The following is a 13,355-nucleotide window of genomic DNA, read 5'->3' on the forward strand; positions in this document are numbered from 1 at the left end:
GCCGCTCCGGTCGCCGCACCGCCCTCCGTCGCCCGCGAGCTCCGGCGCCGCCCCGTCCCGCTTCTCCGGCCACGCCCCCGCTCCTCTTGCCGCTCCTCCGTCAAACTCCGACCGCCGCAGTATTCTACAGTGAACCTCAAATTCCGCGCTCCAGATCTAGATCCAGATCGGGTCAAACCCTAGGTTGACCTCGCATTTTTCTTGTCTGCAACATTTTCTTGCTCTATTCATCATGCCATATCTCTGCATCCGTAGCTCCGTTTTGGGCGTGCCATATACCAAAATGTTCGTTAGGATGTGCTCTTCATTTTGTTCCATTGCATCATGCTTGTTTGAGTCCATCTTGATGCCTAAAATGTTGTTGTAAGAGTGCTATAAAATGTTAGTTCCTGATTCTTATCAGATTATGAGCATTTGTCATTTTTGTCATGATTAATGTGTGCTGCATATGAGCATGAGCTCTACATGTGTTTTGGGCTATGCCATGCCATCTTTATAGGGGTGTATGCCATGTAATTTTGTGATCAATGTGGTGACTAGCACAAGCATGCACAGTAGCTCTCGTGATGTTGCTGATTTCAGGTACTTAGAATTCTACTAAGTCATTTCCCTGATGTTATTTGTATGCCATGTATTCATGTTGCTATAGAGAGATCCATGCCTCTTTTGAGTATGTTCAGTAAGGATGATTTGGGCATAAGGTTGTGCTATATCCATCCATGTCTTTATTTGCATTTATGGAGTACCCTAGCAGGACTCAATTGTGCTCTACTTTTGCTATAAAATGTTCCTGGCAGATTGTCTACGTGTTAATCAATTTTGCCAAGGTTGTTGTAGTTGATCCATGCATGCTATGAGATTGTTCTTGCCATGTTTAGCTTCTTGATCATGTCTTCTTGCTGGGTGTATGCTTAGTTTGTCATACAATGCCTTGTGGTGAGTGCATCAAGCTCACAAATGTGCCTTCATAAATCTGATTTTGCCATGTCAAGTTTTCTGCTAAGTCTGAATCTGTTAACGAAACTTCCTATGTTTACATGGATGCCATCATGTTTTCTATGCCCTTTTGGCTTATGGTCAGTAAGGGACTTTGGTTATATGCTTTGAGTAGTTTCATGTCATGCCTTGTGTTGCTATGTTCTAATCCTGTAGCATGTTGTTATCTTGCTCTAAACATTGCTTCCTGATGTTAAATCCTGACATGTTAGTATTTTTCACCAAGTCTGTGATGCTGTTATCTTTTGCACTTTTGACATGCTTGTTTGAACCTGCTATTGTGTGATTTAGCCGTAGCTCAGTGTTCACATTTTGTCAAGCATCTTGAGTAGATCACTGCCATGTGCTTTGTTGCTATGCTGGATTGCAGTAGCTTAGTTTCTTGTTGCATTCTAGATGGCATCGTGCTGTTAATCGCAGAATTGTGCCATTCTTGTTTTGCTTGCCATTTGCAAACCGTGCATCCGATTCGGTGTTCTTTATATCGATTTCGACCGAAATCAACTCATCTTTCTAGCGGCACTCTTGATTTGCCAAGTTGAGGCCTGGTTCAATCTTTTCCTTTCGGAGCACGCATATGCATTGCATATCACATCCTGCATATCATGCCATGTTTTGCATCATGTTGCTTGCACATTGCACCGTGGTTGATTATGGTTTCCTTTGCTTGTGTTCTTGGCTTGGGTAGAGCTGGGAGACAAGTACGTGATTGAGGAACCCGTTGAGTACGCTTACGAGGATCAAGCTTAGGTCAACTTGGATAACTTTGCAGGCAAGATGACCATACCCTCGAAATCACTTCTATCTTTGCTTGCTAGTTCCTCGCTCTATTGCTATGCCGCAATACCTTCCACTTGCTATATCATGCCTCCCACATTGCCATGTCAAACCTCTAACCCACCTTGTCCTAGCAAACCATTGTTTGGCTATGTTACCGCTTTGCTCAGCCCCTCTTATAGTGTTGCTAGTTGCAGGTGAAGATTGGAGTTTGTTCCTTGTTGGAACATGTTTATTGTTGGGATATCACTATTATATCTTGTTTACTTTAATGCGCCTATATACTTGGTAAAGGGTGGAAGGCTCGGCCTTATGCCTGGTGTTTTGTTCCACTCTTGCCGCCTTAGTTTCCGTCATACCGGTGTTATGTTCCTTGATTTTGCGTTCCTTGCGCGGTTGGGTTATAATGGGAACCCCTTGACAGTTCGCCTTGAATAAAACTCCTCCAGCAATGCCCAACCTTGGTTTTACCATTTGCCACCTGAGCCTTTTTCCCTTGGGTTCCGCGGACTCAAGGGTCATCTTTATTTTAAACCCCCCCGGGCCAGTGCTCCTCTGAGTGTTGGTACGAACCGAGCTGCCTGCGGGGCCACCTCGGGGAAACAAGGTTTGGTTTTACTTGTAGCTAGTCTCATCCGATGTTGCCCTGAGAACGAGATACGCGCGACTCCAATCGGGATTTGTTGGCACATCGGGTGGCTTTGCTGGTCTTGATTTACCATTGTCGAAATGTCTTGTAACCGGGATTCCGAGTCTGATCGGGCCGTCCTGGGAGAAGGAATATCCTTCGTTGACCGTGAGAGCTTGTGATGGGCTAAGTTGGGACACCCCTGCAGGGATTTGAACTTTCGAAAGCCGTGCCCGCAGTTATGGGAAGATGGGAATTTGTTAATATCTGGTTGTGGATAACCTAACACTTAACTTAATTAAAATGAATCAACAGCGTGCGTAGCCGTGATGGTCTCTTTTCGGTGGAGTCCGGGAAGAGAACACGGTCTTGTGTTATGCTTGAACGTAAGTAGTTCTAGGATCACTTCTTCATCACTTCTAGTTCACGACTGTGCTTTGCTCCTCTTCTCGCTCTCATTTGTGTATGTTAGCCACCATATATGCTAGTGCTTGTTGCAGCTCCACCTCACTACCTTTGCCTACCCATAAGCTTAAATAGTCTTGATCGCGAGGGTTTGAGATTGCTGAGTCCCCGTGACTCACAGATTACTTCAAAAACCAGATGCAGGTGCCGATGATGCCATTCCAGGGGATGCGATCGAACTCAAGTGGGAGTACGACGAGGATTCAGGATGTTACTATGTTTCCTTTCCAGACGATCAGTAGTGGAGCCTAGTTGGGGACATCGGGGATCTATGCATTTGGGGTTGTCTTTATTTTGGTTCCGTAGTCGGACCTTGATTGTATTCTGGTTGATGTAATGCTATATATATATATATGTATTGTGTGAAGTGGCGATTGTAAGCCAAATCTGTATCTCTTTCTTATTCAGTACATGGGACGTGTTTGGGATATTACTACTGGGCGTAAACCGGCCTATCTGGGCCGGGTTAACTTTGTCAGTAGTTAAGTATGTTAAAGCCCAAGAAGACAGAGGAAGGCTCATGGCCCATGGTCGGTTCAAGGCCTGTAGCCGTAAACCGGCGTTAGTAGTCAACTTGTATTGTAAGTTAGGAATAAATAGAGACCAAACCGGACACATCTATGAGCCGGTATTGGGACTCCGTAAGCCGACGGGAGTCACCCGTGTATATAAGGGGACAACCCGGCGGCGGTTCAAGGACAACAGATGACAACTCGAGACATAGGCGAAGCTTGTTTGCTCCCTAGTCATTGAAACCCCATCAATTCCATCACAACTAGACATAGGATTTTACCTTCATTGAAGGGGCCGAACTAGTATAAACTCTCTTGCGTCCCTGTGTCCGCTTTAACCCCTTCAAGCTAACCCGTCGCGATGGCTCCACGACTAAGTCCTTTCTCTAGGACAACTGCCGTGACAAAACCACCACAGTTGGCGCCCACCGTGGGGCTATCGCACGATGGTTTCCGGTTCTTGGAGGGCCGCTTTAAAGGACTCGAGGGCTACACTGTAGGCCGGATGACTAAGAGTCGTCGCGGCAAGCTCTACATCGACGACGCAGGCTGGGGCCCCGAGGCCGGCTCAATTGAGTACGGGTACCGGGTCCCCTTTGGTAGCATTCACGTTTTCATTGGCAAGATCGGTGAACCGGGCCCTGAGCCGGACATCTGCACCGACCTCATCGAGACGGCTCAACGTGCGCGATCCGCCCGGGTTAAACCAGCTTGAAGCATGCCTTCGTGGGAGTCATCCATGGAGGAAGTTACGAGGATGGATCGGAATTTCGCGGTGCGACCGTCATTTGTTCCGGTGACGAATCTTCGACCGAAGAAACCAAATCTCTTTATCAGCTACAAGATGGCCGGATTGGGAGCTGTTCCGATGGCGACAGTATTCCGGACCCCTCTGATCTGCCCAACCGGGTTGGAATATTCATGGCCGGAACACAAGCAGCGCTTCATTCTTCAACAGCTGCGGCAACGATCTCCGGTTCAGCAGCGGCGACGGCTGCCGGGGCAGGAGGCCCTGTGCGCCCGCTGGCTCAGGTTCTATCAGAACTATTTGATGCGTTGGCTGTGCTTATGGCGGAAGTTAATCCGCCGGATCAGGACATTCACAATGCAGAGATTGCAAAGGTAAAGGAACAGATCACCCAGGCCAAGGCGGATCTGGCGGCTGAGGACACTAGGATGGCCGCAGAGCGGGCCGCTTTAGACGCACAGGCCTACAGGCTTATGTTGGACCAGAGCGCGTCGCATGAAGTCATGAGGAGGAAGCACCGATCCCGCTTACCTCCGGTATTCGAGGCCAAAGACCTTTTCAACACTCCAGGACCAAGAGCCGGCAATCCGCTGGAGGGAAACCGGGCAGAAGCCCCTGGGACCGGTGCACCGATTCAGCCTCGTCAGATGGAGCCGCCTCGTCAAAACACCGTTATACCTCAGGCTGCTTTAACACCTCCGGGTCACTACTCCAACCCAATGGACACTCTTGTTGCCGCTGCTGCACGGCTGGAGGCCATTCCAATTGAAGGTGACTCGCCGCAGGCAGTAGAGACGCGACGGGTCAAGGAACTTCTAAGGACAGCTTTGGCCCAACAGGAAGCGTACTCGTACAGCCGCGACCGGATCCACTCGACCCCCCGTCCAAGCTGGAGCTATAGCAGACATATGGATGAACCAGCAGTATCGAGTAATGAACGACGTGGGGCACCCCATGACAACAACCCGGTGGGTGGTGCTGATAACGCTCAGGGAGTGGTGAACCAGGCCCGCGCGTGCAGGGAGGCTGAGTTATCCACACAGCATCAGGCTCGGCAGCTCACGCCGGTTCGTCCAACCATCTCGATCGAACCTGGTGTTACTTCTAGTTCTTTGGGGGTGCCTTTCCTTATCCCCGCTTTACGCAACGTGCACCTGCCCAAGGATTTCAAAGGCCCGCTCAAGGTACCAAATTACACGGCGGATCAACCTCCGGAGACATGGGTGGAGAGCTATGAGATGGCCATGGAGATGCTTGATGTGGATGACGCGGCGTGTGCGAAATACTTCACCATGATGCTTGAAGGAACGGCCCGTACTTGGTTAAAAAGCTTGCCGGCTAATTCTATCAGTTCATGGGCCCAATTACGAGCCCGGTTTATCAGCAATTTCAAGGATACATGTAAACATCCTATGTCAATAGTGGACTTAGCTGCATGCGTCCAGGAGGAAGGAGAGTCAACAACTCATTGGGTGCGCCGGGTTTCACAAGTGTTGCACTCACCAGACCGCATCAACGCTGACACCGCAGTATTAACCCTAGAAGGCAACTGCCGGTTTGGGTCCCTGAAGCTGAAGTTGGGATGGATGAAGCGTCATTGCACTGACATGGGGACCCTCATGGCCGCTTTGGTGAAATACGCTAATTCTGATAGTACCAAGGATCCCGAATCTGATGATGACAAGATAGGGAAGGGAAAGAAGAACAACAGCTCCAAAGGTCAACAGCATCACTGGGCAGGCAATGGTGGTGGAGGCAAGCGTAAAGCGGATGGTAACATGGACTTTGTGGCTAATACCAACGCACATGACAATGGCCAGCCACGCAAGGGTAGACCGAAAAATCATAATGGGGCACCCAACCCTAACCCAAACCTCCTAAACTATCTGCTAAGCCAGCCCTGTCCAAGACATGGGACGAAGGAGGCGCCAGCAAACCACCTTTGGAAGGATTGCTTTATTATGCAGGAGTTCAAGAATTCTAATAATTTCCAGTATGATCACGAATTTGGCGGTGGCTCAGGATCCGGGCCGGGTTATGGTGGAGGAAGTTCCGGTTCAGGATTCAATGGTAATCCGGGCAGACATAATGGTCAAAATAGTCAGAACAACCAGGGTGGTTACAACCAACAACAGCAACAGTCAGGTTACCAGAGCAACCCAAAGCAGTTGAGTAGTGGGTAGTACCATGTCTTCACCACTAGCTTGGACAAGCGAGACCGGAAGGTTCAGAGGCGGGCGGTCAACTCTGTTGAATCGGCCATACCCCGTTATCTATGTTGGTCTGAACAGCCAATCATATGGAGCAGAGAGGATCACCCACCCCAGGTCGATAATCCGGGTCAGTTGGCTCTGGTGGTGGCGCCTCAGGTGGGAGGTTATAAGTTCACCAAGGTGTTCATGGATGGAGGTAGCAGCATTAATATCTTGTACTATGAGACCTTCCGTCGTATGGGACTGACAGATAAAAATCTTAAACCGTCTAATACGGTGTTCCACGGTGTAGTGCCAGGCAGATCAGCATATCCCGTTGCTAAGATAGCTCTGGAAGTGGCCTTTGGGGATGACCATGATTCCAGGTCGGAGACATTGACGTTTGAAGTGGTGAAAATCCAGAGTCCATATCACGCCCTGTTTGGGCGACCGGCTTACGCCAAGTTTATGGCACGGCCCTGTTATGTGTATTTGCAGCTCAAAATGCCGGGTCACAGGCGGACAATAACGGTTCACGGAAGCCGCAAAATCGCTTTGGAATGCGAGGAAGGAGATGCGGCTTATGGAGAGTCGGTTTGGGCCACCGAGGAGTTGAAGTACTATAAAGACAATGTTGATCCAGCGGACATGACTCCGTTGAAGAAGCCAACTACGGAGCATGATCGGCCCTGAAGTTCAAATCGGCAGCAGAAACTAAGCTTGTTGACTTCGTACCTGGCGATTCGTCCAAGCAGTTTAGCATCAGTGCCAACTTGGATCCGAAATAGGAAAGCACGCGCATCGAGTTCATCCGTGAGAATCGTGACATTTTTGCATGGAAGCCCTCTGACATGCCGGGTGTACCGAGGCAACTCGTTGAACACGCACTTAATGTGGATCCTAAATATAAACCGGTGAAATAGTTCCTCCGCTAGTTTAACGAAGAAAGACGCAAGGCGATTGGAGAAGAGGTAGCCAGGCTCTTAGCAGCTGGCTTTATTGTTGAAGTTTTTCACCCTGAGTGGCTTGCCAATCCGGTGCTGGTCCTCAAGAAAAACGGCACCTGGCACATGTGTGTGGATTACACAGATCTTAATAAGGCTTGTCCAGCAGATCCTTTTGCCCTCCCCTGTATTGATCAAATTATTGATGCTACGTCGGGTTGTGAGCGTTTAAGTTTTTTGGATGCGTATTCTGGCTATCATCAGATCAAAATGGCAGTTAAGGACCAGGAGAAGACAGCATTTATAACTCCCTTTGGAGCCTTCTGCTATGTGTCTATGCCCTTCGGGCTCAAGAGTGCCCAGGCAACTTACCAACGGTGTGTACAAAATTGTCTTCACAAGCAGATTGGCCGTAATGTACATGCTTACGTGCATGATATCGTGGTTAAGTCCAGGGAGAAGGAGACTCTGATTGATGATTTGAAGGAAACCTTTGATAACCTGAGAACATACAAGATGATGCTTAATCCGGACAAGTGTGTCTTTGGTGTACCGGCGGGCAAGCTATTGGGTTTTCTGGTGTCCAACAGGGGAATTGAGGCTAATCCGGAGAAGATCACGGCTATCACCTCCCTGGCTAAACTGAAGTGTATCAACAATGTTCAACGCCTGGCAGGCCGGATTGCCGTGCTAAGCCGGTTTATCAGTTGCCTTGGTGAGAAGGCAATCCCTTTGTATCAGATGTTGAAAAAGACGGATCAGTTTGTCTGGAGTTTTGTTGCTGATGAAGCATTTGAGGACTTAAAGCGGCAATTGGCCAATCCGCCTGTGCTCGCCGCTCCCATTGACAAGGAGCCGTTATTGCTATATGTTGCTGTTAATGCTCGGGCGGTCGGCGTGGCTATTGTGGTGGAGCGAAAGGAGGCAGGTAAGGACCATCCGGTTCAACGTCCGGTCTATTATATCAGCGAGGTGCTCATTGAGTCCAAGCAAAGGTATCCTCATTGGCAGAAGCTGGTGTATGGAGTTTTTATGGCAAGCCGGAAGCTTAAACAATATTTCCAAGGGCACCCAATTACGGTGGTCAGTTCTGCTCCTTTGGGAGATATCATCCAGAACCGGGAAGCAACTGGCCGGATTGCAAAGTGGGCCGTAGAGCTGGGGTCGTACGGTTTGAAGTATGTGCCTCGGACAGCGGTTAAGTCTCAAGCACTTGTTGATTTCATCAATGATTGGACGGAAATGCAAGCACCTGAAGAAAAGCCGGATCACACGTATTGGACCATCCATTTTGACGGATCCAGGCAGTTGGAAGGCTCGGGGGCTGGAGTCGTATTAACTTCCCCATGAGGTGATAAGTTTTGTTATGTTCTCCGCTTAATATTCCCTTGTACTAGCAATGCAGCTGAGTATGAAGCCTTGCTCCATGGTCTCCAGATGGCTAGGGAGATGAATCTAAGTCGAGTTAAGTGCTTCGGTGACTCGGACCTTGTGGCTCAGCAAGTGTCTGGCACTTGGGACTCCAAGGACCCACTCATGGCAGCATATCGTCGGGAGGTGGATACTATTGCAGGTTATTTCAAAGGCTATCAGGTGGACCACGTGGACCAGCGGAAAAATGAAGCGGCGAATGCTTTAAGCCGGCTGGGCTCTCAGCGCAAACCGGTCCCGCCCAATGTTTTTCTGGATGTGCTGCACAACCCATCGGTCAAGATCCCTAGTGAAGAGGATTTGGCTATCCCTGATCCGGAGGCTCAATTGGTGGCGGCTCTTCATGTTATTCTAGATTGGACGCTTCCTTACCTGGCGTACGAGAACCGGGGCGAGTTGCCAGAGGATGAGATTCTGGCCCGGCAGATAATCCGGCGATCCAAGTCCATGGCTATCATCAACGGCGAGTTGCATCATTGCAGTGTATCAGGAGCTTTTCAACGCTGCGTGTCTCCTGAAGAAGGCCGTGAAATTTTGCGTGAGATCCACGAAGGAGATTGTGGTCACTACGCCGGTTCAAAGTCTCTGGTGGCTAAAGCGTTTCGCCATGGCTTCTATTGGTTAACTGCTCATGCTGATGCGGAGGATCTGGTCAGACGATATGATGGTTGCCAAAGGTTTTCAAGACGTGCTCATGTACCGGCTCAAGAATTGAGAATGATTCCAATTACTTGGCCGTTTGCGACTTGGGGGCTGGATATGGTTGGGCCTTTCAAAAGGTCCAAAGATAAGAAGACCCACCTCCTGGTGGCGGTTGACAAGTTTACAAAGTGGGTGGAGGCAGAACCTGTTAGCAAGTGTGATGCGGCCACAGCGTTCAGTTCATTAAAAAAGTGATTTTCCAGTTTGGCTTTCCACACAGTATCATCACAGATAATGGTACCAATTTGTCCAAAAGTGCTATGAAGGAGTTCTACGAACGGGAGCACATTCGGCTCGACGTTTCATAACTGGCACATCCACAGTCCAATGGTCAAGGAGAAAGAGCTAATCAAGAGATCTTGAGGGGCATCAAGCCCCGGCTCATGGTTCCTTTGCAGAGAACGCCGGGTTGTTGGGTAGAAGAGTTACCATCTGTGTTATGGAGCATCAATACAACGCCCAACAGATCAACAGGATACACACCGTTCTTCATGGTTTATGGAGCGGAGGCGGTTCTCCCCAGTGATATCCGTCATGATTCACCTCGTGTAACGGCTTATATTGAAGCGGACAACGAGACAGCACGGCAAGATGCTTTGGACCGGTTGGATGAAGAGCGTGATATCGCAGCCGCCCGGTCGGCGATTTACCAGTAGGATCTTCGTCGTTATCACAGTCGCCGAGTCAGAACCAGAACCTTTCAGGAAGGAGATTTGGTGCTTCGGCTCATCCAAGATCAGACTGATATGCATAAGTTATCCCCACCTTGGGAGGGGCCTTTCGTGGTCAGCAAGAATCTGCACAATGGGTCATACTATCTGATCGATATTCGAGAACATAAGGACTCACGTACATCAGAGGAGGAGACCAACAGGCCGTGGAACATAGCTCATCTTCGACCTTATTATACCTGAGCCATTGGTTCTACTTATGTACATATTACAACGATGTATATATTAACTATAATAAACCGGAACCTCAGCTAAAGCGGGGTATCTGTTCTTTTACATCATGTGTGGTTACATGGAGTTGTTCTAAAGCGGATTCCTGTTTACCCCTTGAGTTCGCTTTGCTAAAAGCATCGTGTTATATCACTTGGAGGATTGGTCATGTCCGAACCAATACCATGCCTCTTGATAGGCGAGAGCCACCAGATCACTTGGGGACTTGGTCATGTCTGAACCAGTCATGCCTCTTGATCGGCTTAAGGCCACAGAATCACTTGGGGGCTTGGTCGAACCCGAACCATGACCATGCCACTTGATCGGCATAAATGCCACGGTTTCATTTGGGGACATGGCTGACTAGAACCATAGTTACACCTAACGGGAGCTTGGTCATGTTCGGCCATGGTAACACCATCTGATCAGTTCACATAAACCTTTTTTTGCAACGTTTTGTCATTGCACTTGATTTACACTTTTCTTTGAAGGGGGTTTTTTGCTTTTTATTGTGTTTTTTAAACCGACAAAGTTTTTTAACCAATCAATTGACGGAACACAGTTCACGTCAATCCGGAGACTATTTGCCCGGTTTGATCCTTGTTGTTAACATCCTCTTATGGAGTAACACGGTATTTATTATAACCCGGCACGGTTTACATGGTAAACCAGCGTCATATATATACAGGAGTTGTTATCTCCTCCAACAGTGTGGGTTTGCAAAACTCTGCTTCAAGATTGGCCAAGCCAACTTCAAGCTCAACGATGGCAGGTAGTATGTATCTCAAAAATTTGATCATATACTTAAAATTTTGTTTTGATTTCATATATGCAGACATCATATTCTGCCTGACGGTACAACCGCGGTGGCACTTGACGAATTTTTCATTTCAGAAAGTGTTTTGGAAAGTTCATTACCACAGGAAGAACAAATTATGCACGAAGGCATATCAACATCAAAGGTATCAGCTAGCCTATTACAAGGCAACATGGTGCCCATAATAATATAATTGTTTTTCGCAAAGGAGAGGCAGTTTTAAAACCGGCTTCCGGTTCAAGCTTGGTCACCAGCCTGGCCTGATGGTTGTGGGTCATCCTGCGCCGCTTCAGCCTCCGTTTCTCTACCCAGTGGCTGGAAATCCAAAGTTGTCCAGTCGATTCCCATTAATGCTTGAAAAACAGCTTCATCATGGATCAGCAATGACGGGTCAATGTCAGGAGCGTAAGTATGCTTACGGATTGGAGGGATCAGATTTTCCGATTCATGGATTGGTGCAGCTATTCGCTTGTTCTGACTGTCATATTGGGCTTGATAATGAGACAAGTCTGCTTCCTCAGCCAATTGACAAGCTAGCGGACGTACCTCCCGGTTTATTGCTCGCAGATCCGCTTCACCAAATTCTGACCCGTCTTCCTTCAAGCTAGGATAGCCCTGAGCCGCTTCAATAGGATCAAAATCCGGCACCCAGGCTTTTGCCCGGATTAAGGCATTGATTGCACCGGTTCGAGCAGCAGATTTCTTCAGCTCTTCAACCCGGGCAGGAAGCACCGACAGTTTCATCAGAGTATCTTGAATCAAAGTGGGCGCCAGTTTATTATGAGATGCGGTACAGATGATCCGCTGGGCACCAGTATACAATTGTTCAACCAATGTATACGCGGCTTTTAGTTTCTCCCGCACATCTGACCCCAAGTGACCAATGCGTGTCCTTGAAATACCATAAAGGGTTAATAAACCGGCGACTCTGTCAGAAGGCAGAGCCAATTCAGAAGGCAAACTGGCTTACCAAAGATAGCAGTAGTCATGGCATGCACGTGCCGCTTTATGCTGGCCAGTTCATCCGCCACTGGTTTTAGTGCAGCCTCGGTATCCTCTGCTCGTTTGATCAAAGCGGACTTTTTAGTGGCCCAATCCGCCCGCTTCTTCTTGAAGCTCTCCTTAAGCTGTTCCATGGCGCTTAAAGCGCTGGCCAATTCCTCTTTTGCTTTGGAGGTTTCAGTCTGTTGGGTTTTCAGGTTTTCTCGGAGATCGGTGACTTGGTTTTCTTTCATCTTCAGCTCCGCCTGCATGCATACAGATATATGCTTCAACAAATCGGTATAAGGATTCAAGTACCAATCACATAACAAGTTATGCACTTAGCACTTGGGGGCTAATGCATATTCGATCTTCATCTTTCAATTGCTTGCAAAGTCCCAAGATCAATACAAGTATTCAACTTGGCACTTGGGGGCTAATGGCTATTTGCTCATATGTATATTCTGATGCGGCAATCTCAATTACTTAAAGTACCGGTTTAACTATGCTAAGTTGAACCGGCCCTTGGGGGCTACATCGGCAAAAGTTCAAAGTATTAAGATTCATGTTAGTAAGTCCCGGTTTGAAAGAAGATTACAAACCGGCCCTTGGGGGCTAAGGAGAGTCAGTGAATACTGAAGCGTACAAGCAAGAAAGAGCGTATGGAAGTTACCTCGTATTTATCCTTCATCATATTAATCAGACTGGCTTCATAGTCACGGCTGGCATGCAGCCAGTTCAGGTAGCCGGAATGGATATCTTGGGCGTTCAGAGCAGCGTAAGTTGCCAGATCAGCATTCCACTTGCCTTTACTAAAGGCAGCAAATTCTTCCTTGGCAGAATGTTTGGACAAAGCAACAGGATTGCTTGGCTCGGTATGGCCAGTGCCAGTGATGACAACCTCATCCTCCTGAGTATCGCCGGTTTGCACTGGAGTTGTTGGCTTGTCAGTAGGTTTTGCTGGACCGGTGGATCTCTCAATCCGGATGGAGCCTGTGGGCTGATTGACAGGACCTGAGGCATCAGTAGGTCTCTCTTCAGCAATAAGATCGTCATCTTGCTGCGGTGGATCGTTGGGTATATCCTCAGGAATAGCCGCTTCAAGATCGGCATCTTCTTCAGCCGCTTTGTCCAGGCGGGCCTTCTTGCTTGGTCTAGGTTTGGCCCTGGAAAGAATTACAAAATCAAATACAGCATATGTTCTAAGGCAATGTACTGTAA

Source organism: Triticum aestivum, chromosome 7A (genome assembly GCF_018294505.1).
Source record: "Triticum aestivum cultivar Chinese Spring chromosome 7A, IWGSC CS RefSeq v2.1, whole genome shotgun sequence".
Classification (NCBI taxonomy): domain Eukaryota; kingdom Viridiplantae; phylum Streptophyta; class Magnoliopsida; order Poales; family Poaceae; genus Triticum; species Triticum aestivum.